We start from the raw sequence: 24,410 nt of genomic DNA on the forward strand, positions 1-24,410 counted from the left end.
TCATGCATTTCTCTCAGTAGTCTATGATCCTTGGGGGAAGCTTCTTACATATAATCTGTTCCTCATGGTATCTAGCACCAGACTTTGCACATAATAGGAGCTCAAAGCTTATTTGTTGAGTAACAGAAAAAAAAAAAGACTGGATAAAGGTAATCATTGGCAAATAAATCCCTTGACATTCCTGGAAGTTAACTTCCGCACCCATAAAAATGAAGATTTGCCCCAAATCTTTTCTGTAGTTCTTTCCAACTTTAAAATTCTATGAAAGGGCCATGTTCTCTAAAATAAAGAAATATAGAATAATATGTTACTTTTATTGTACAATGTTGTGCATAAGTAGCCATTGAAATGTGTTGGGAACATACTCATAATATAAATTTGAAATGGTACAAATAAAAATGGCATTTAAACTAGGAAGGCCATGATACTGACCTCAAAAAACTATGAAGCTTCAAATACTAAGGGATGCGTTTTAAAGCAAATGAAAATTTATCTAGTTCATAATCAAATGAAAATGTTATCAGTGCAGAAAGGAGCCCTGCATGAAATTGAAACAATAAGAAAAAGTGTTTTTGTTCTTGTTTTGTTATGATTTTGTTTCTGTAGTTTAAATGTGTGCCATTTTATTCAACCCTTTAAAATGACACCTCTCCCTTTAAATGGGAATTCTTTATTTCATGGTAAAGATAAAATATGATGCCCTTAAGTTAGTTCTTTTCTGCAGAAATAGCTTTAAAAATATTTTTATGCTTAACACAGAACAGAGACATAGATTCTAGTCAACACTTTTCAGGCATGAAAGACATACAAACAGACAAGCATAAACATGAAATCTCTTCTAGAACATCACTGTACCAAATGGTATATGAGGAAAACATCCTAAAAATCTTTCTGAAACAAGGTCTGTGCTATGTACATAAAACTAAAACAAACAAAAAAATTAACTCTGAGAATTGAAAGGAGGTTTGGAAAAATAACTTTATATGAATAGAATGACACCTATCAAGGGAGGTAGGTTAAAGACTGCAAGCAAGTGTCTTGAACTTTTATATTGTTTAGGGAAGTAAAATGTTGCCTCCAGGTAGCTGACTGCTGAGATGGGGCTGGGGGTCTCTGAGGGGAAACCAAAGACTGGAACGCCTTCCACAGCAAAATACTGTACATGTATTGTCCCCAATGCCATTCACAATAACTCTTCATACATATGCATATGCAGACACTGACGTTCAGTGAGCTTACATATGGTATTCCAGGAGGACATGCAGTAGGAGGTAGCATCAAATTGAGTTGTTGCATCCAATCTCAGGCTTTATCCTCCATGCATGATCTATAACTTAAACCCAAATTAATTTTATATAAATTATATTAATGCATTTCTTAAAAATAATGAGCAAAATATCATAGATGTTTGTGGATTCAGTTAGAATTGTATTTGAATCTATGCTCCATCTCTTGACAGCTTCATGTTCTTGGACAAAGTACTTAATCTCTCAAAGTCTTACTTTTTGTACCTATAAAATAGAGGTAATATAGTGATTACACTATTACAGGATTGTTTTAAGGAATAAAGAGGTGAAGAGTGTACACGTTTTGGCAAATAGAAGGGCACAAATAATGTTAGCCGTTATTACTGCACAAATCAATAGTGTCACCATTGTTACTAACACTTGCATTTCCTGAACTATACCTGCTGGCTGATTTCCCTGTTTTTCCACACTAAACCTTTATCCTGGAATTCCCTAAGCTCTTCTCATTCAAAAGGAAATTCTTCAGTCATTAATTCAAGACTCAGTTCAAGTGCCTCATTCTCTATATCATTTTTCTGACTTTCTTCAACACCACACTAAACAAAAAAAGTTAAATTTAAAAATTAAAACCCTTCTCATTTGTGTTTCCACTAATTTCTCTGCACATTTCAATGATAATAACTGTGAAACTTTTGTCATCTTTAATTTACACTCTGCCTCATCTTATAAATTGTCAAGTCTTAACTGCAATCTTAGTATCTACTACTGTGTTTGGCACTCAGTTAATGGCTGTGGATAACATAAATAAATGTTATCCACACTTTTATTAATAGTAACTAATATTCAAACTGCTTTATTAATAAAATTAGTGTGTATGTTCTTTAACAAAAGTAGTTAACATCCATCCTGTTAGCTGTCAGATGACCTATTCAGTGTTTTTATTCAAAGACTGTTATTGTTATTGCCTCTAAGAAAGGCTTGGTATGAAATTTCATCCTTGGATCAGAAAGTGGGGGTTCTGAAATAAGCTCCCTGGGTGATCTTAACTAGGTTGAATTACCTGCCCTGTCCTTGGACTTTGCTTCTGTAAAAGGAGGCCATCGAACTATATGACCTTGAGTCCCTCCCAGTTCTAAAAGCATTTAGTCCTGGAATTCTAGTCAGAAAGGGAAACAGGACAGCTTGATGCATGTATTCTCACACCGGAGATGCTTATGAAAGGTCACAGGATTTCAACCGATATGCACCCAACATAAAAGAAACATTCCTGGGTTGGCACTGCAATAAAATTCAAATTGTTTCAGTGGTGATGTTACTTATTTCCTTTGAATTTCAGAGATAGGTATAAGCCAGCCGTGGGCAAACTACTGCCTGCGGGCCAGATCCGGCCCGTTTGAAATGAATAAAACTAAAAAAAGAAAAGGCCGAACCCTTTTATGTAATGATGTTTACTTTGAATTTATATTAGTTCACACAAACACTCCATCCATGCTTTTGTTCCGGCCCTCCGGTCCAGTTTAAGGACCCATTGTGGCCCTCGAGTCAAAAAGTTTGCCCACCCCTGGATAAGCTATGAGTTTCTCTTTTAAAGATGATCCCATGGCAAATCAGTCGTATATATGTGCAAGTGTGAATGTAAAAATTCACCCAGTGACCAACAGGTAACCTTGAAAGAGAATGGAAGAGTCAGGAGTAAGTTGTTACTTTATTTCCTAAAATCACTGGCTCTTTCACGATTTTTCCTTAACCCTGTGATGTTTTGTAACTTGCCTCATTCCAGGACTACCATTTTCCCTCTCTTCGTGACCTAGTTTCTTGTCCTCCACTAAAGTCCAGCAAACTCTGGACCCAACATAGTTCTTAATAAGAAGAAATTGAAAAGAGTTCATGAATTTAATTGATGGAGTAATTAATTCATGGTTCAGCATTAAGCTAAGCTGTGACTCTGGCTGTAATGGGTTTCAGATCTTGCCAGCTCCTAGGTCAGTGACTGTTTCTATGCTATTGTTACTATTAAATGAAGGGAATATGTTCAGAATTCTAGGTTTTACTTACCTAGGGCAGGAACCAAAAATGTTATGTACATTAATGGTTCCTAAATACTTGTTTCAGGACTCATGCGGTGAAAACACAAAAATAAATATAATGTAGTTATTTAACCATAAAAACTTGTTTTTAATCTGAGAGTATTTCCATTTTATTTTTTATTTTTTGTTAATTGCTACCTGAGGGCATTTCCATTGACTTTTGGAGAAAGTGGAAGGGAAGGGGAGAGACAAAGAGAACCATCAATGTGAGAGAGACAAATCTATTGGTTGCCCCCCACAGGGTCCCAACCAGGGCCAGAGAGCAAGCCTAAAACCAAGGTACATGCTCTGGACCTGAATCAAATCCAGGACCCTTCAGTCCTCAGGCTGACACCCTATCCACTGAGCCAAACCAACTAGGACAGTATTTCCATTTTCTACCTTTGTTTTTTAAATTTGTTTTACAAAATGATGGCTTTATTTAATGGTAACATAATGTTTTTATTTAACATAGAATCATAGAGAACCTGTCAGACTCTCTGTGTGTCTCTGTGTGTATTTTGTTGTTGTTTCTGTTTGAATAAATACATTGCTTTAGTGTTTAAAACAATTGACATAAGAAATTTGTCTGATATCACAATCAAAACTGGTTAAATCAGTCATTTGCAGAATTGACATGAAAATCATTTCTGTGTTTTTGAAACTGGGCTTATTTTCTCAGCTTGTTAGGATATTTTATATCAAATGCATTGCATTTAAAATAACATTTGTGTTAAACTGCTATTAAATGTTGCTGTAATAGGAGAATCAGAAAGAGGATCTTCGTATCTTAGTGCCAAGACTTATTAGCAAGATGACCACATGTCATGATGTAAGTTTAGCCTTAGTTTCCTCATCTATAGAATGAGGATGACAATACCTGTTCTAGAAGTTGTTGTGAAAATTATATAAGATAAGGTACATAAAGCATTAGGCAGTAACTATCATTTAAAAATTATATTTATTATCCTATATAATGAAAGCCTAATACAGTAGGTCCTCGGGTTATGTCGGAGATCCATTCCTATGGCATAACGTAACACAATTTTCACCATAAGTCGGAACACACCTACATAAGCACCTACGGCACTCACGTGGAGCACAGACAAAGCAGTAATGAAGTGAAACAGTAAAAAAAAAAAATTAAAAGAAAGATAATTTCTGACCTTTACTTGTGGTAAATAAATAATAAAAAACAAAAAGCACATATGTACATACGTCAAAATGACGGAACTTTTTTTATATAAATAAATGAGAGATGGCAACGTAACCACGAAATGACATATGTTGAGTCCGATGTAACCTGAGGACTGTCTATATGCAAATTGTCCCCTTGGGTGGTCGTTTGACCAGGAATTTCACCAGGAGACCGGGAGTTCAACAACTCGCTATGATGTGTGCTGACCACCAGGGGGCGGCACGGAACATCGCAGGCATCGGCGACGCTGCACTGGCAGCAGGTGCTCAGATGCTGGGTGCCCTTGAGGAGCCCACCCCACACCCACGCAGCCTCTTCCGGGTGAGCCAGGCCACAGCCAACAGTTTGCGCAGGTGCCGGTCTGTGAGGCCGGCCAGGACAGAGTGTTCTGCCCGCCTGGCTTCTGAGCAGCACCATTGGGTGGCCCAGAGGCCCATGCTACGCCCCAGCCCGCAGCATCTGGCCATGCTCACTGCATCTCTGTGTGGGGACTCGGGTGCCATGACTCAGGTGGAAAGGGGTGCATGGGGGCCAGTGGGCCCAGGTGCTGCCCTAGTGCCCAGGGTCAGCAGGGACCTGCCCTTCCATGTCAGACACTCACGTTTCGATTGCTGGCCAGGCCTAGGGACCACACCACACATGAATTTCATGCACCGGGCCTCTAGTTAGCAATAATAATAGTTTCAAGATGACAGAGGGTAGAAAGCATAAACTATGTTATTCATTGCTATATTCATAGCAGTTCTTGGCCACATATGCTTAGTATTTATTGATTTGAATAAATGTTTTAAAATGATTGACTGATATATGAATAAATAAACATATGAAACATGATATTGATCTATTTGAGGAGGATTTGCTTATGGTCAATAGAAGAATTGTAGAGATTTTTTTATACTAGACACTGAGCCATTGAAAATAGTATAATCTTCATGTAGACAAAATATAGATATCCAGGCCAAAGTTTATAAATCCTCTGATGTCAATTAATGATTAAATTGTACATTATGTTTTACTGACATTTCAACTTTCAAAATCCCGTTATTGAGTCATTGTTAGAGGTCCTTAGCGTATTTCAGAAGGTGTGGTGGCTCATTCTGGAAATCCTTTTGATTTTATGAGTCATGACCCAGCAGTCAGTTTCTGGAGAGTGCCTACCATGAAGAAATCATCTGTGATGCTGATATAAGAGCATCTGCAAGGAAGTGGAAGAATTCAATATTTTATGTTATCAATTATACCTTGAGCTCTTTTGGCAAAAACTCTTATTTTATATTCAAAATCACTCCAGAGTCTAATAAGCAATGATATGGCATTATACACATAGATCAAATAAATCATTTTCCATCTTTTAAATAGAACTGCTGTTCTCTAGCAATGTTTCTGTCTATATAATGCTTTGTGAGGTAAACTATTAGAACAACACTTGACTCATTAAAATTTTATCTTCTGCCATTCCTCCAGTTTCTTAAGTCTAATTCCCACTCTTTTTGTTTCCAACGCCAGGTTTTCTAGTTTAATTATGCTCAGTTGCAAACTTCACAGACAGTGCACTTTATAAAGTTTATAGAGCTTTATAAAGTTTGGAGACTAACAAAGTTTTATCATGGCCCATATATGTGAAATCTAGACTAGATAGATTTCAACATTCTGATTATTATTTTCACTCTCACCATCAACTGCAATCTGTGTCTTGATAACAGGTTCACTTTTAATAGCCTATATAATAAAAGGCTAATATGCAAATTGACCAAACAGCAGATCAACCAGTCGCTAAGATGTGCACTGACCACCAGGGGCCAGATGCTCAACGCAGGAGCTGCCCCCTGGTGGTCAGTGCACTCCCACAGGGGGAGTACCACTCAACCAGAAGCCCTGAGCCAGGCTCACGCTGGCAAGTGCAGTGGTGGTGGCAGGAGCCTCTCCCGCCTCTATGGCAGCATTAAGGATGTTCGACTGCCTAAGTCGTCAGTCGGACATCCCCAAGGGCTCCTGGACTGTGAGAGGGCACAGGTTGGGCTGAGGGACTCCCTCCCCCAGTGCATGAAAATCATGCACTGGGCCTCTAGTTATAAAATAAGAATAAAATGGATTTATTCTTTCCTGATTAAAATAAATTCTTTCTAGCATTGCTATTTTGAATGAACACTTTCAGGTTCATAATTCAAAGAGTTTCAGATTCTGTAGAATGAAGAGAAATTAAATAGATTCCTCTTTAAAGAAAGTTGAATTCTAAAATTTTTCTTTTAGGCCCTGGCTGAACAGCTCCGTTGGTTGGAGCATTGTCTTGAAATGCCAAGGTTACAGGTTCTGTCCCCAGTCAGGGCACAGAATCACGCAATACATTCATGAATAAGTGGAACAACAAATCAATGTTTCTCTCTCTCTTCCTCTATCTCTCTAAAATTAATTTAAAATGATAAAATAAATTAGCAGGTTATAATTTCCTTTAAAATTAAAATTTATTTTCAAATAAAGAGAATAAGTATATTCTCTTTAAGTATATTCTATTTTATAGGAAGCCTACTTAACCTATTAAAAGTATTATTTGTTATAAAACTGAATTTGTGTATACATCTTCAATAGAAAAAAACATAAACAGGATCTAACTATGTGCAGTCAGAATAAATACTTACATGATGTAATTGGTATAAATTGAGAGTCACCAATGATACCTGCTCGAAAATATTCTCTCCTTCCCCACATCCCCGCACTCCCAAACCCTATCCAATGTCTGAAACTTTCCATTTCTCTTTATTTCATTCAAAATGTTTTGCTTTAGCTAAACCACCAAGACACACATAGGGCATTTCACACTGATGAGCTGGAACAAGATAATGATTTTCAAAAGAAATGATTAAAGACGAGTTACATGACTCTGAAACTCTCTTCTATAATGACGATATAAAGGTTGGAATGTGTGGTGACTGGGGAAGTTTTTCTGAAGAGAAATGGCCAATGCTAATCTGGGATCCCCACCCTTCTCCCTACACCCTCGCCCACATAAGTCTGGAAAGAGAGACTTCAATGGGACCATTGAGACAGCACAATAGGAGGACCTGGCAGCTGAGATTCAGTGAGTAAGTGTAAACTCTCTCCCGAGAAATCTCCTTGGCGAGGTGTCTGGCTAGTTTGCTGATGAACAGGCAGGAGAGGTGACTGAACTCCCATGTCTGAACATGTACTGTGGTCCAGATAGGGGCCTCCTGCAAAAGGTAGCTGGTCTGGGGTCATCTTGTTCTTTTTCCAAGATCACTGCCTCGATCAGTAAATAAAGCTAAGCTGAGAGGAGTTCTATAAACTGCTGGGCTTTAAGAATCAGCAGTCGGCTGCAGAAGAAACAATCACACATAGGTAGTGAACTGCCTGTGAAATAGAGAGCCCGCAAAGGCACCTGGGTCAGGTTTTCCCACCGGCCCCTCCAGATTCACTCTCCACCATTTTCGCCACACTCTGTCCCCACAGCCCAAATGTCCTCGAGATGCTCCCTTGTTCCCAGCTTTCAGTGGGTGTGGCCAACAAGAGGCCCTGAGAGTGAGAGGAGAGTAAGGCTGGGTGTTTACTTTCTAGCTATTCCTCTGAGGAGTGGCTGTAAATTTACTATGTTCCTCTCCTGAAAACCCCAGCTCCTGACAGGCAGCCTTCTTCATGCAGCTTGCTCCTTCAGGCCTGGGGATGTGTGGGCTTTGGGAAGTTGCCAGCCCAGGGTCTTGGTCTATCTACCCTTGTTGGTTCTCCTGAACCTTGCCCACAACTATGTAAAAAAACCCTTTAATATATATAGTCTTCTCAAATTACTAGCTTGGTGCACCATGTTTTCTCTTGCTGGGACCCTACCCAATACAGCGAGTCTAGAGCTTGTTCCCCTTACCTCTCCTCCTTCCCCTTGCTCTATGCCAGAAAGGGGGAGACAAAGAAATAAAAGGCCAAAAACATCTCATTCCCAACTATTGATCTCCCTCCTGCACCAGGCCTACACTGTGGGAAATTGGGGTTCAATTTAAATACAGATAGAAGTTTTGACAATTATATTTCTAATAACTGATTAGAAAAGAGGGAATGACACAAAAGACCTAAGATGACTGGAAAAGTTTTGTGACTGCATGCCTTTTCATCCAGGATGAGGGAAAGAATTTAGCCCACCGTATAAAAGGACAGTAGGAGCTAAAAGTATAATTGCTTTATTTTACCTTCTTTTTGAATATCCTATTTTTTTTAAAAAAAATAGTTTTATTGATTTCAGAGAGGAAGGGAAAAGGAGAGACAGATAGAAACATCAATGATGAGAGAGAATCATTGATTGGCTGCCTCCTACAACTAGGAATCGAACCAGTGATCTCCTGGTTCATAGGTCCAAGCTCAACCACTGAGCTACAGTCCTTATTTACATATGTTGGCTATTTTGTTGTTGGGAAAGGAGAGTAGGAAGAAGGAGATTCATTTGGGAAAATGTAGAATATTGACCAGTCACAGAGAGCACTCCAGAGGGCAGTGCTTGAGTCAGTCAAGGGACAAAGAGGGCATCACAAGGGAGAAAACCTAAGGGCACTGAACCAGCTTCAGAGTGTTGTCTCAAACTCACCTAGAATGACACAAATTTAAAATTCACAATGCAACTTTAAAGAAAACCCTCCTCTATTTAAAGCAATCATTCTAAGACTAATTCCAAATATATCTTTTTAAATTTCTTTTTTCATTCAGAATACTGATGTGGAGGGGGGAAAAAAATCTACTAAGTGGTTCAGAGGACAGGGTCTAAGTCCTAACATTTTCACTTACTGGATGTGTGAATGGGGAAAATCACATTGAATCTATGGGGCTCAGTTCTCTCCTCTGTAAAAAGGGGTACAGGAACAGACAGACCTCTTGGGGTCCCTTCCAGATCTGATCTCCACGTACCAACTGGAGTTGGGAGTACTTATTGCCTTCTGGTTGTATTTCCCTACATGAAGGACATTTTTTATTTCACTTCCCAGAGGGAAACACTACAGGAGGAATATTTCCAGTTGTTGGTCCTGAGCAACTTACCCGGTGAGGGAAGTTAGACAAAAAGTGGGGCGGACTCATTCACAGCCCTGTCACTGGTGGGTTTTCCTCTATTTTTCTCTCTGCCCTGTTGCTGCTTCATGGCAGAAGGCGAAGTCTCAGGGAAGCACTGAACAGTCTTCAATTTAAGGAGGAGGAAATAGGAAGCCTGTTTATGACCAAGCCCAGCCCCCTTGTCGACTTTTGTTAGTTTTAGTTTCCTTGGAAGTGAGGAGGGGCAAGTGACAGGCCACAACAAAAGCACAAAAGTAGGTAGGCACGGGAGGCAAAAGATATTCTCATCCTCAGCCCAATGAGCAAGATTTAAAATAAATGATCATCTGGTCTATGGTTAATAGATGCCTGAGCTACCACATCCTTTCAAAAATGCAGATTTAGTGAGTCATTCTTCTACAGACAATCAATGCAGAGATTTCTATGGTCCTTCAGTAGCTCTAATTAATGCTATGAAACAGAGCCTAGAAAACACGCAGGTATCTGACAGGCAAACTAAGTACTCTATATTCAAAAGGGAAACGATAAAATAACCATTTGAAATGTGCCTCTGAATCTGAAGCAGTTCCTGCCACTATTTTACTGTCTCTTTAGGAGATTATACTCCACTCTCTTTTTTTTTTTAAGAGAGAGAATGGAAGGGAGGGGGAGAGACAGAGAAACATGGATGAGAGAGATACATCGATTGGTTGCCTCCCACACGCACCCCGACCTGGGTCCAGGATCGAGCCTGCAACCAAGGTACACGCCCTTGACCTGAATCAAATCCAGGACCTTTCAGTTTATAGGCCGATGCTCTATCCACTGAGCCAAACTGGCTAGAGCTATACTCCACTCTACAACTTCAATTTGCAAGGGAGACCAGATAACACCTTTGCTTCATTATTATTTCACACTGAACAAAACTCAGTAAACTTAGCTTAATGAAATGATACCATCTAGTTTGGCTTAGATGGGTTCAGAGTCTCAAATGCTAAGTTTTTATTTAATGACCTCTGCCCTCTTTCCCAAGGGTCAACATTCCCTCTCACTGAGCCTGTGCAAACTGGCCTATGCAGTAGGTAAGACAGGCGTCTAGGGAGTAATAAACCCGGGCTCTCTGGACTGGGGTGATTTGGACGTGGTGCTATATATCAGTCCTAGACGTCAGGGAAGACTGATAAAGCAGCGCAAAGCTCGTGGTGAAGCGCAGCTGAGTTGCAGGAGATTGTTTTGATGATAATCGGCAGAACCAACCATAAATTTTGGATGCAGAATTAGAAATGGCCTGTAAACGTCAAATAATGGGTGTTGGAATTGAAAACGAAACTATCTGTGGCCTGTAATATTTCTTGCAGTCTGGTTAGAGAGTTAGTAACGTGAGAGATGGGCATGATGATCCTTTCCAATGCCTGCTGTTAGAAGGCTGAGGATATTAACTCCTCCTCCCATCAGCCTGAAGGAAACAGAGCTAAATGAACTCGCTAGAAACCATGGGGCATGAGATACAGATTTAACCTTATGCAGTCAGAACTTAAGAGGTTAACAAAACATACGGAGAAGCACGAGGCTTGCGTTAGAAGAACCACACCAGCAAGCACTAAAGGGATGAGCTCAAATGATTTACATGAGTCGCTCATTCACACTCATCTAAATATTTAAAAAATGAAACTTGACTTTCTTGTACCTAATTATAGGGAGGTGTCAGTCAATTTTGTGCGAATCTACATCAAATAACTATTGAAAGATATGGAACTTTGTGGACCCATGTTAATTGCAGATTGCTACTGTTGAAGCTGGGCTGTGAATTAAAAGATCTTTAGGCCTTTTATTAAATAGGTAAGAATCATGTGTGATAAGCACATTTTTAATTAAGTGTGATAATTTATAAATAACAAGTGGGCTGCTTGTTACAAGTATATGAAAAAAACATTTTTCTTCTACCATTCTAGAAGTAAAACATCTTTTTTGTTCTATTAATATGTTTATTAAACATTTGTTCTTAGAGAAAGAAACTAAAGTCAAAATCAGTGGCTTCCAAATTCATGAAAATTGACTATTCCCCCTGCTAAATCAATGTAAACATACCATCCATTGAAAAAAAAACTTTACTTTTTATAATGGATTGTGGAGGAATAGAAGATACTGATTCCTGTGGGTTCTTGATACTGTAATTAAGTGGAGAATTTTTTAATGTTGATATAGGTTATATTGTACATGAAGCAGTAAAATAGTAATGTGGGTGGGAGTAGGGCAGTGCTATTCAAAATATTGGACAAGAAATGCATGAGCACCAGCACCTCAGCATGGGCAGGGAGCACGTCAGAGCCAGCAAGGTGGGAGCCAGTGCCTATCATTATGAAAGCAGATATACGTAATCAGTCCTCTGGTAGGGGCAGGGTGCTGCATGTTAGATCACAGACATGTGCCACTGGAGAGATGAAAGGAAAAGATATACCTGTAACTCTTTATAAGATAAGCATTATGCCTCAATTAGGAAATTTCTCTACTCAAAAAATTGTTCCCTATCCCCACCTCCTTGACCCTACAGGCCAGAAATACTCAGGTTAAAGAGAAAAAAAAGCTAATAAATACCCTGCCAGTTGGTTGGGCATCATCTGGTATACCAAAAGGTTGCTGATTTGATTCCTGTTTAGGACGCATGCCTGGGTTGCAGTCTCAATCACCGGTAAGGGGGCAGACTGGAGGCAGCCCATCAATGTTTTTCTCTCATACTGATGTCTCTTTCCCTCTCCCTTCTTCTCTCTCTAAAAGTCAATTTAAAAAAAAAAGAACTAAGACAATATTAATTCTGAATTAATATGTAAAACCATGGCCAAATTTTTCAGACTATGTGGAGGAGAAGCAAAGGCTAAAGAACAGCAATAACATAACAGTAATAATATCAAATGTTAATAGTTTACCTAAAATGTACCAAGCACTAGATCTATAGACATTATTTTACTGAATTCTCTCACAGACCCTATTAAATAAGTACTGTTTTGTCACAAATAATACCTCTGATAAAGGAATAATATCAAAATATATACAGAACACATACAACCCAGCAACAGAAAAACAAACTATCCAATTAAAAAATAGGTAGAAGATCTGAATAGCTACTTTTCCCAAGACATACAGATGGCCAACAGATATATGAAAATATGTTCTTCTACTTCCCTAGCTATAAGGAAAACAAGAATCAAAACCACACTGAGATACCATCTCACACCTGTTAGAATGGGTAGTGTCAATAAGACAGGAAATAATAAGTGTTGGAGAGGATATAGAGAAAACATAACCCTTATACACTGCTGGTGGGAATGTCAATTGGTACAGTTTCTATGAAAAAATAGTATAACGCTTCCACAAAAAATTAAGAATAGAGCTACCACATGGTGCAATAATCCCTTTTCTGGCTTATCTACTTGAAAAATGTGAAAATATTTATTCAAAAAGATATATGTAGCCCTATGTTCACTGCAGCATTATTCACAATGGCCAAGACATGAAACAACCTACGTGTTCTTTGATCAATGTTAGATAAAGAACATGTGGTACATATATAAAATGAACATTACTCAGCCATTTGTGACTGAGTAATCCAACATGGATGGATCTTGAGAGTATGATGCTAAGTGAAATAAGTCAGATGGAAAAGGGCAAGTGCCACATGACTTCACTCATGTGGGATATAAAACAAAAAGTAACAAGTGAACAAGCAAAATAAATTCACAGATACCAACACACCACAGGGGAAGGGATGTGAGGAGAGGATGAAGAGGTTAAAGGGAGTCAAACATCCTCTATAATAAAAGCCTAATATGCTAAATGTCCGGTCGACCAGTTCAACCAATCAAAGCGTAATATGCTAATGATATGCTAAAGCCACTCAACCACTCACTATGGCATGCACTGACCACCAGGGGGCAGACAGTTGACTGGGTGACCAGTTTCTATGACATGCACTGACCACCAGGGAGCAGACACTCCGATCGGTAGGTTAGCTTGCTGCTGGGGTCCAGCTGATAGGGACTGGGTGAGACAAGGTTGGACATGCCCTGGAGCCCTCCCATGGTCCCTCCCCAGGTGGCCAACCTCCCTCAGGGATTGGGCGAGAGGGCCCAATTGGCCCCGATCACCGGCCAGGTGGAGGAACCCCATCCATGCACTATTTCGTGCACGGGGCCTCTAGTACGATGATAAAAAACTAGACTTTGGGTAGTGAATGAACACAATGAAATATACAGATGATAAAAAGTTGTACACCTACAACTTATAGAATGTTATTTAACAATGTTTTATGCCAAGAAATTTAATTTAAAATAAACTGGTAGAGTCACAAAAAGAAACAAAATGCTCTTTAAATTATTAGATTAGCAGATATTAAATAAAAAGAACCCATGTACAAAACAAACAAACAAACAAAAAAAACACAATATCCCAGCCAAAAAAAATGTAGGACAAGAGCAGTGTCAGACACAAAAGAGGACTATCAGACAATAATAGAAGAGGCACAGTCTTATACAGAATGTAAGTTAATTTATTTGCATTCTTGGTACAGAGGAACTTGAGTTTAATATCAATGAACCACTAGAGCCCTAGCCAGTTTGGCTCAGTGGATAGAGCATTGGTCCATGGACTGAAGGGCCCTGAGTACAATTCTGGTCAAGGGCATGTACTTCAGTTGCAGACTAGATCCCTGGCTCCTATGTACATGAGGCAACCAATGTGTCTCTCTCACATCGATGTTTCTCTCTCCCTCCCTTCCACTCTGTCTAAAAAAATTAATGGAAAAATACCGTTGAGTGAGGATAAACAACAACATTAACAAGGAGCCCCTCTTTAAAACCCATCAATGCTTTCCCTTTGAAAGATTTTAACAGGACTCAAGCCCTACATCCTTAAAGCTCCCAAAGGTCTTATATGTTAAGGCCATGATTTGGCCTCTGCCTTAACCATGCCTCCAGCTCCATCTCAGGCTCCCTTGTAACTACTGGTGCTCCAACCTTTAAACCTTTCCTGATTCTTAAACATGCCATTCCCTCCCCTTCAGGGGGTTCTGTTTATGTTGATATCTCAACTCAAAATTCTCTTCCTATTCCCCAGTCCCTACAGTCTTACCCTGGTTATTTCCTCCTCATTCTTATCATTTTATTTCCAATGATGATGCTTCTGCCAAGAAGCCTTCCCATACTCATAGCACTCATAATACTTATTGCAGCTAATAAGCATAAATTCCTTTTTGCGATTAACTGATGAATGTAGATCTTCCCTAACGAATAGACTAGAAATTCTAGGAGGGTAAAGGACTAAGTCACTTTTTGTTGTTGTTAGTTCTCACCCGAGAAAGATATTTTTCCATTGATTTTTAGAGAGAGTAAGAGAGAGGGGGAGAGACAGAGAGAAACATCAATGTGAGAGAGACACATTGATTAGTTGGGTGCCTCCTGCACTTGCTCTGACCAGGGCCAGGGATCCAGGCTGCAACTGAGGTACATGCCCTTGACCAGAATGAAACCTGGGACCCTTTAATCTGAGGGCCAAGGCTCTATCCACTGAACCAAACCAGATAGGAAAGGACAGAGTCAGTTTTGTTCACCACACTCTCCCCAGCACTTAGTATATGCCTGACACTTACAAACTGCAATAATTACTATTGAATATGTTAATGAATTAATGACTCATAGTTATTAGGACACTGTATATTTATGAGAATATTGGGACTGAATGGACCTTATTACAATCAAGGTTTTTATTTTATTTTTTTTTTGCCAGTGCAAGCAGTAATTCTTACTCTAGCAGTAAACCCTTACCTTAGATCCAGATCCGTGGTGGGCAAACTGCAGCTCCGAGCCACATGCAGCTCTTTGGCCCCTTGAGTGTGGCTCTTCCTAAGCCTTAGGAGTACCCTAATTAAGTTAATAACAACGTACCTACCTATATAGTTTAAGTTTAAAAAATTTGGCTCTCAAAAGAAATTTCAATCATTGTACTGTTGATATTTGGCCTATTAAATCTATTTCACCAGCTGCCTGTGTAGCTTTAGTTTACCAAATGCTAATTTTAAATGCCATATTTTCTTTAAATAGGTATCTATGTACAAATAATTCCTATGTGAAGGAATTATCTTGTCTGAAGGTGGGTAATTTACATGTGGTCTGCACTAAAAATGGTACTTGAAATCAACAATCATTCACAAGAATTATTATTGCCATGGTGGCTACTGATATTCCTCACGTTTCATTATTTTCCATTTGTGACCCAGCATCAATAATTCATATAAAGCATAATTTTAAGTTTTTAAGAAACACATGGCAGAGACTCACGCAGCCCACAGCCCTCAGCCCACGTGCTCAGTTCTCTCCCTCTGGCCAGCGGCAGCAGTGCCTGCAGCATCAAGGACGCCTCAGGACAAGTGGTCATTTTCCAACCGGCCCACCAGGCTGCCGCCTGGTGTTGTTAGAGATACCAAAAGAATTATTAGACTATGTTTTTTAAATGAGCCACAGGTCATCAGATTTTGCTAAGATTCTTAAAATCACAGAGAATCTTGTGCTGGAATTAGCCCTTCTGGACAACCACCTCAAGGAGATGTTTGAGCAAGGAGGTCGTCTGGCTCAGTTCAGTGTTGTCCTGATTGACTGAAAGCAGGAAGATGGGTGGACTATGTGGTGACCGGAGCTTGGTCAGCTAAAGCAGTGGTTCTCAACCTTCTGGCCCTTTAAATACAGTTCCTCATGCTGTGACCCAACCATAAAATTATTTTCGTTGCTACTTCATAACTGTGATGTTGTTACAGAAGAGCAAAGAAATGCCAAGCATGCTTCCTAGAGAAAGGGAGGAACCCATTTATTAACACTAGTGACTAGTGGACTCCGGGAAATAATTTCCAAATCAGAGTGAAGTAACAAACAGAGGCTTCTCTTTTTATAATCTTCTGGGGTCTTTGTCTTGCAGATATGGTTCCGCCCCCTTGTGGGCTTACAGGAAGGCCCCCAGGTGTTGGGGGCTCCCAGGTCTTATCAGATGATCTGTCCTGGGGCCAGAGATAATGACCGTCCCCCCCGCCCCCCCCCCGCCCCGCAGGGCAATGCATTGTTCAGTTTTTATGGCCTGACAGGCCTTGCAAGACCAGTTTCCTCCTCAATGTTGCTACTGTTATGAATCATAATGTAAATATCTGATATGCAGGATGGTCTTAGGGGACCTCTGTGAAAGGGTTCTTTGACCACCAAAGGGGTCGCGACCCACAGGTTGAGAACCGCTGAGCTAAAGCCTCAGAAGAAGCCAAGAAGTTTGGGACTGTGAATATCATCCACCCTAAACTTGGGAGTTATACAAAAATTCTAGACCCAAGCACCTGGACCCTCAGCCCAGACCCCTCCTATGTGTATTACTGTACCAATGAGACTCTATAAGGTGTGGAGTTGACTTTATCCCTGATGTCAAGGGGGCTGTGCTGGTTTGTGGCATGTCCTCAAACCTCCTACCCAAGTCAACGTTTCCAAGGTTGGGGTGGTTTTTGATGGTGCGCATTTTTGATGGTTGGCTCTGCGGGGGTCACGGAGCTGGTCATCTGTGATGACCTGCTGGGGGTTTTCCCTCAGAAAGTGCCCCTTGGTCCTGGAGTACAAAGTGCAGGCCAGAAACAACTCCGGGCACCTCACACTTCCCTGCTTCAGCATCTACTCATGAACTTGGTCCTGGAGTGGGTTAAGAACAATGATTATGCAGCCGCCATCAAATCTCAAATGATTTATGATTTCATTGATAATTCTCAAGAATTCTATGTATGTCCAGTGGAGCCCCAGAAGGAAGCAAGATGAATATTCTGTATTATTAAAATTTAAGCTAACTTAACAGCTCATAAACTTAACCACGATATTTTTCTCCAAGGAACATGTTTATTATAGATTCTTCTCCCCTTCCCCCAAAACCAGCAAAATATCCACAGCTTTGAAAGCTTGTGAGACTTAACAGACACCTTAATTTTGACTTGAACTGGAAGCATTTAAAAAAACAAAAACCTTACTTTAGCTTTTCTAATGATTCCAGCTTATGTTGTATTGGCTGCTACTTTTTCCAACTAGATCTCAATATTCAAACTTGCCCATGGACTTACACAACGTGCAGTTAATGTTTCTGGAGACCCACAGACTCGTAGCATTGAGGGTGGAGGGCCCACTAGGTGCTGAATCTTGATTCTTTTCAAAATGACAGCAGTGCCGGGGGTGGGGGGGGGGGGGAGGGGGGGCAGGTGGCGCGCCTGGGCTCCACAGCTGTTCATTCAGGTCAACCTTGACCATGTGGTGAGTATTTAGGAGTTCTAGGCTAAAGGGCCAATTGGAGATCTTTATACTGTTATTCTCATAAAGAGATAAGAGTGACAAACCATAAGTTTATACAGCAAGGTCTGTTTTTAATGCCAAATACTTGATATACTACACATTTATAGTTTTAATATTGCAGTTCTCAGTGATATATGGAGAGACTTTGGGAATTTGTTAGAATCCTTGACCATGTACATTAGAGCATTATATTTTCAACAGTTCTGTCTCTCCCTTCTCTCCTCCCTTCTGAAGCTGCTTTACAAGATTTAGAGGCTCCCCACCATGGGCGATATTACCAGGAGTACTTGTAGTATCTAGAACAAACTTCTAAAGACCACCTACCTACCCAAGTCTAGGCAGCAGTCTGCCTAAAAGCCATTCTACTTAGGTTATTATTTTTACTAGAGGTTCACAGGGGTGTTAAAAGGTTTTCAACTATTGCTTTTCATTGACCAACAGAATATAGAAAACAAAAGAATCACAGTAAAATGTACAGAAATTACTTCATTTTTATAAATCTGGAAACTGAGTCAGAAACTCACCAAAATTCAACAGCTGGTTAATGACAGAGCTGATATGAGAGTTAGGTTCATAATCTACCAATGTTGGATGCCAAATGGTAATCCAGAGGTATAGTACTTTTATATTCTGAAATTCCTACCAAGAAATTTTCTTATGGGGACTTTTAGCTTAAAATAAATGTATCCAATTAAAAATTACCTAATTATCCACATCAATTTTAAACCAGGAACTGTGCTATTCTCTCTAGGTGCTTTATCTACTTTAGTAGCCACTCTGAGGTAGAACACTACTATCACATTTTGAAGAACAGAAAAGAGATCCATTAAATTTTTATAAGTGGTAGGGTACATACTATCTACACTATACACTACATATTTTAAATGTGTATCATTACTTTAACATTTTTATTGTAATATCCTTTGAACTCGAGCTGTTATTTAGATGCCTGTTAAATAGGCTCATGGCATCTGCTCTACTGAAATGTCAGTATAGTAAATATTTCTGAAACTACATAAAAAAGCACTTCCATTTATTCCCTGTACTGGGATCACATTCCTCACCTTTCCTCCTACTTCAGCTATATCAAGTTGGTTCTCACATGAGACATTAGTCACAAATATAGTAATACACAAGCAAATTTTAAATAGTGAGTCACTAAAGATCAAAGTTCCCACTCACCTTCAGTTGAGACATCCATTGAATTGAAAACTAATACATTTTAATACTAAGCATTTAAGATCAAATTACCTGCCAGAAGTAGATCATAAAGAACCTGGTTAGAGCAAAATTAGGCAGTGGATAAAAAGGGCACAGAAATAGCATGATATGAGAACATAAATGTTGAAAAGATCCCACTAGGCTCTAATCAAATGAATAAAACTTTAGCCCTTAAACAACAACCATCCTTTACTTGAATGAATATGGAAAATGATGGAAAATGCCATAGATGAAAATCAAGTCTTAAGGATTTTTAAAACATAGTAGCCAGAAAGACCAAGTAAATATTAACAAGGAATGAATGAATGAATGGCACAAGGTTTCTGAGGCCTTGTGCCATGAGACAAAGTAAAACTGTTCTCAACAGGATGATCTATCCATCACTCCCCAACAGTGTCAATTCTTTCCTCAAGTCCACAAATGTTCTGAGCTATCTAGGTTTTCCATTATTATCCTTTTTATAATCCTTCATTATTATTCTTTTCTTTTTTACAGTCTAGAAACAAACAAATAATAACTATTCTATGTGTTTAAAGTCTATTGACACAATTTCAAGGAAAAACAAAACTGGAAATAGTGAAGAGCCTGTAAATATGTTATTTTCTACTGAATAGCAAGGTCAAGAATGTCAACTTGACCACCAAAGTAGCTGTTTTCTTTCTTTATTCTCTGTGCTTATTCCCAATTCCTCAGACCCAACCAAAGTCCCACCACAGAGGAAGCATATTTCTTGAAGCTGGAAAATAATTTAAATATATCACCCTAACACTTGTATGGTGTTGTAAGGCAAAATGTCTTCAGCTAAATGATACCTATGTGGTGATTAAATTGTGGTTCCCAGGATGGCAATCCGACATTTACACTACACAAGCAGCTCAAAAAGATACAGTTCACTGCCTCAATGGATTCAGCAATAAAAAGAAGCACATTTAAATACTAAAGACATTGTGCATGAATAAATAGCAAAATAAAGGAAACCTTTAAGTGCTTTCCAGCAGTTGAACCCATAACCATTCAATTTCCCTTTATTTGTTCCTCTTAATAACCTTTTCCCCTGGGTAATGCTGGGAGAGTACAGTGCCATTGTAACCTTGAATTTGGTATAAATCCAATAACACATATTGACCTGGCAATAGGGGTGTGTGTGTGTGTGTGTGTGTGTGTGTGTGTGTGTGTGCGTTTCCTGTTTTTAAAGGACAATTTTTTTAAAAAAGGAAAACCAAATCAAAAGTGTAGGGCTTGCTGTTTCTAAAGTGTCTATTATTGTCTTTGCTCTCGGCCTCAGGTTATTTATTTCTGCTCATTTTGGAGAGATGGAGCAGGGTCTCCCTGGGTTGATACTTTCTTCAGTCTACAAATTGACTTAAGCTCATGGAATACAGAAAATAAGCTAAACTAAAAATTTACATAATTATTTACATAATTTCATATCTGTCACCTCATTTAATACTCCGTGAATCTTATCATATCAACAAAACAGGTATTAGAGTCCTTGTAAATTACTATAGATTTGTTCAGCTATGACTAGATTGGCCTTTGATATACACTGAGTCGCCAGATTATTATGACCACCTGATGTTTGTAGGCAAATTAGCTATAATTTCCCGCTGAAGTTGCTAGAGGGCCAAACCATTATAAATGGGGAAGCAGGTTGTTTACCATGACAGTAGAAGTGATGTTTTTCTGAAAATATGGGTAAACAACGCAATTTAACAGCCTTTGAACATGGGATATATATATATATATATATATATATATATATATACACTAATAAAAGACAAACATGCAAATTGACCGTACTTTGTTACGCCTTAAGCCATGCCCACCAGCCAATCAGAGTGACGATATGCAAATTAACCCAACCAAGATGGCGGCCGGCAGCCACAGAGCTGGAGCAAGCAGGAGGCTTGGTTGCCCCAATGATGGAGGAAGCCAAGCTTCCCGGCCAGCTCTGAGCAACACTCAAAGCAACAAAGTTTCAATTACAGAAGGTAAATAAATCCCAGAATAAAATTTTTTTAAAAAAAGGAAAAAAGGAGAGACTGGGAGCTTCCGTCGCGGGGGGGGGGGGGGGGCGGGGGGCTTGGTCAGCCTGAAAATGGCCCTCAGCCCCTCACCCAGACTGGCCAGGCATCCCAGCGGGACCCCACCCTGATCCGGGACACCCTTCAGGGCAAACCAGCTGGCCCCCATCCATTCACCAGGCCTCTATCCTATATAATAAAAGGGTAATATGCAAACTGACCCTAACAGCAGAAAGACTGGGAATGACTGGTCACTATGACACACACTGACTACCAGGGGGCAGATGCTCAATGCAGGAGCTGCCCCCTGGTGGTCAGTGCGCTCCCACAGGGGGAGCTCTGCTCAGCCACAAGCCAGGCTGATGGTTACCAGTACAGTGGTGGTGGTGGGAGCCTCTCCCGCCTCCTCAGCAGCGCTAAGGATGTCCGACTGCACCTTAGGCCTGCTCCCTGCTGGCAAGTGGACATCCCCCAAAGGCTCCTGGGCTGCCAGAGGGATGTCTGATTGCCAGCTTAGGCCCAATTTCCCAGGGAGCGGGCCTAAGCCAGCAGGTGGTCATCCCCCGAGGGGTCTCAGACTATGAGAGGGCACAGGCCAGGCTGAGGGACCCCCCCCCCCAAATTTTTGTGCACCGGGCCTCTAGTATATTTCATAATTAATAACAATATTAATAACTAAGTCTGGCAGTTAACATGTTTAGGATTGTTGACTATCATTTAGGATTAGTTATTTTTTTAAGTGAGATGATTTAAAGTTTGTTTAAAGGAAAATATTAGGCAAAAAATAGCATAGGTAGTTTTTAATGTATGAAAAAAATTGTGAAAATGATATAAGAATGATAGAAGATTATGAAACTCTATAGCTCATTGCAGGTACAACTATTTTAGGTAATCAATTTGTTGACTAATCCAACAAATATCAGTAGCCCTTTCTACATTCAGTTTGAGATTCCACATCTCAGAAAATAAAGGGAACTAGAGATAGTACACTGAATTCTAGGAGTTGAAGCCCTAGCAGGTAAACTTCTATTAGTTTAAATGATTATACAAAAAGATTCTAATATCAATGCATAGGTAGTACTATAGTCATTTTGCCATATAATTCATCTATTCAAAATCTCAGAAAACTCAAAAAATAAGAATTAAAAAGGATATTTAAGGCCTGTTAAGACATATTGAAAGAGAGCCTACTAGACATCTACAATTGTTGTATGGACCATTTGCATTACCTTATCATGCATACACAGATCTGCAGGGGGATTCAGCCAGCTAAACAAAATAAAGTGTACAACTCAAAAGAATGTAATTCAAAGGAAATATATATATGCTGGTTCTTAGTAAAAAGGAAAGGGGGGGGGGGAAATGCATGGTTTAAAAATTACAAAGAGAACCTAAAACAAGTTTGATAGAATCAAAATGACCTGCCAATGATTTAACTCACTGTCAATCTAAAACTCAACATTCTTAAGGGAAAATTAAAATAATCTGGAGCCTCTGAAACACATGATCCACAAAGTTTAGCTTACAATAAAAATTAAGTAGGCATGTGAAGAATCAGGAAAGGGTGAACGCTAAAAACTAAAAGAACCCATAGCAATAGATCCAGAGAATTTCCAGATAATGGGATTAACAAACTAGGACTTCAAAATGGCTATGATTAATACTTCAATGAAAATGAATAATAAACAGGATGTATGAAAATATAGAGTACACAGAAAAATTGAGTATATAATGTATACAATGGAGATGTTAAATCTGAAAAATACAATATATGAAGTTAACTCACTGTATAGGAATAACAGTAGATTGGACACAGAATCCAATGGTAGTAAATTAGAAGCACAAGACTAGAAGAGAGAGGACCACAGGGATGAGCAAAAGGGAAATGTGGGAAATGATCAAAATGTCTTGCATACATTTAACAGGAATCTTAAAAGAGAGTGTAGAGGGAATGAGACTAAGGCCATCAATATTTGAAAAAATAAAGAATGGCTGTGTATTTTACAAATCTAAAAGATGCAAAGCCCACAGATTCAAGAACCTCAGTGAGCCCCAACGGGGATAAATTCAAGAAAAACAGAACTAGGCACATCACAGTCTAACCACACAAGAGCAAAACAAACATAACATTTAAAAAGGAAGCTGAGAAAAGGACTCATTATTTTTAGGGAAACAATATTAATATTATCTCTCTTCCCAATAGAAGCTATGGAAGCTAGATGACAGTTAAATGGCACCTTGAAAGTGATAAAAGAATAAAAATCTTGAAAATCTAGAATTCAATATCTAGAGGAAATATCCTTCAAAATAAGTTAAAAAGAGAATCTCAGATAAATAAAAATTGAGAAAATGTATTGCTAGTTGTCACTTCCAATAGGAAACACTAAGTAAATACTGTTAAATAAAGTTAAATCACCAATATTTTGGTGACACAGAGCACAATATCAAGGGAAAAACATATGTACAAATGACTAAAATATTTGGAAGAATTAGATTCTGAATGTGAAGAGTAATAACTTAATCCACATAGTTTGCTTATTTTTCCTCTTTGATGTATGCACAATAGTGATAAATGTTTTGAAAATATGCTAAGCTGTCAAAAGGGCTCTCTTAATAAATATAATAAAAATATCATAAGAGATAAAAGAAGCAGTGTAATAACACTTATTTGGCAGTGTTTTATTATTTTGTTTGCTTTCTTAGTGGGCTATAAGTTAATGATGTATCTTACTATCCATTGAATTACACATTTGATAAAACACAGCAATACTTTTAAAAATGAAATCTGCGGATATAAAAAATCAATTCTTTGTATTAAAAACAATGAAATAGCAAAATATTTTAGACATTTACTATGAGAAAATGAAAATATCACAAAAGAAATAAATGGGATAAATAAGGTATGGCAATTTTCAAATGTTTCTAATAAACTTTAAAATGTTTTTTTTAGCCAAAACCGGTTTGGCTCAGTGGATAGAGCGTCAGCCTGTGGACTGAAAGGTCCCAGGTTCGATTCCGGTGAAGGGCATGTACCTGGGTTGCGGGCACATCCCCAGTAGGAGATGTGCAGGAGGCAGCTGATCAATGTTTCTCTCCCATCGATGTTTCTAACTCTCTATCTCTCTCCCTTCCTCTCTGTGAAAAAATCAATAAAATATATTTTTAAAAAAATAAATAAAAATGAAATAAAATGTTTTTTTAATTTAAATATTTCTTGAAAAGTATAACACAATTTTGTCTCAAAAAGGTAGACAATCACCAAAGAACTACAACTATATGAAAAC

At 38.9% G+C, this 24,410-nt stretch overlaps 1 protein-coding gene and 1 pseudogene across 5 annotated transcripts in view; one reads left to right on the forward strand and one right to left on the reverse strand.

Moving 5' to 3' along the window:
* The window catches only part of CTNNA3 (catenin alpha 3), a 1,374,069-nt gene that overhangs the window by 683,790 nt on the left and 665,869 nt on the right, over positions 1-24,410 (reverse strand). The gene's annotated exons all lie outside the window — the stretch shown is intronic.
* LOC139022139 (phosphoserine aminotransferase pseudogene) lies at positions 15,747-17,359 on the forward strand (annotated as a pseudogene).

This window comes from Myotis yumanensis, unplaced genomic scaffold, assembly GCF_028538775.1.
Source record: "Myotis yumanensis isolate MYYU_CA2020_CCGP unplaced genomic scaffold, mMyoYum1.0.hap1 SCAF_13, whole genome shotgun sequence".
Taxonomy (NCBI): domain Eukaryota; kingdom Metazoa; phylum Chordata; class Mammalia; order Chiroptera; family Vespertilionidae; genus Myotis; species Myotis yumanensis.